This window comes from Penaeus monodon, chromosome 19 (genome assembly GCF_015228065.2).
Source record: "Penaeus monodon isolate SGIC_2016 chromosome 19, NSTDA_Pmon_1, whole genome shotgun sequence".
NCBI classification, from domain to species: domain Eukaryota; kingdom Metazoa; phylum Arthropoda; class Malacostraca; order Decapoda; family Penaeidae; genus Penaeus; species Penaeus monodon.
Genome location: NC_051404.1, coordinates 16,739,323 through 16,740,048, shown reverse-complemented (window position 1 = coordinate 16,740,048; position 726 = coordinate 16,739,323). Strand labels below are relative to the sequence as shown.

At 36.2% G+C, this 726-nt stretch overlaps 1 protein-coding gene across 1 annotated transcript in view; it reads right to left on the bottom strand.

Moving 5' to 3' along the window:
* Positions 1-726, bottom strand: part of LOC119585102 (acetyl-coenzyme A synthetase, cytoplasmic-like) — a gene marked incomplete in the record, with an annotated part of 90,055 nt that overhangs the window by 8,276 nt on the left and 81,053 nt on the right.

The window sequence follows — 726 nt, the reverse complement described above, 5'->3', positions numbered from 1 at the left end:
AGGACAACAAGCCAAGAAACCAATGCACATTTGGTCTACTGGTAAGGAATATACCACTACCTTATAGTTGCCCTGCCGATTCCGAGGCCAATGCAGGGACATTGATTGATATCGATGGTGTATCGGAGACGGAGCAGCAGGAGAAGGGAGCATTAAGGAATATGGAGAGGAGACATGACTGACTGTAGCAGTACAAAAAAAATTACAAACCATACACGTCATACCACACAGCTGGCTTGCAATGCTAAATCAGAATTCCTACATCAGTGAGAGAGTGAGAAGTGGTGGTTGAAAGGATATATGGTATATGTGATCTATTCTTGACAACCACCACTGCACATGCAATACTCACACATTTTAGTACTAAGAAACTAAGCAAACATGATCTAGTAATCTGACAATGATTAAATATAAACTCATGGGATGCATATTGATAATATAGTATATATATCCCATTATTACAAAATCTCAAGAGAATGATGTATTATGAAGTCTTCCTCATGTAATATATATCATACAATGCTATACCCATTTTCAGTCACAAAGTAAATGTGTGCACAAAACAGAAACTATCATATTAAGTGTATTTCAGGAATGTCTCATATGTGGCAAAACATTTTGCATATATTCATTTGGCTACAAAAAGGATATCCTTCACATATGGTGATTAAGCCCTTTATTGTAGGTTTTATATATTGCCGTATCTAAGTGTTTATATGCATACAC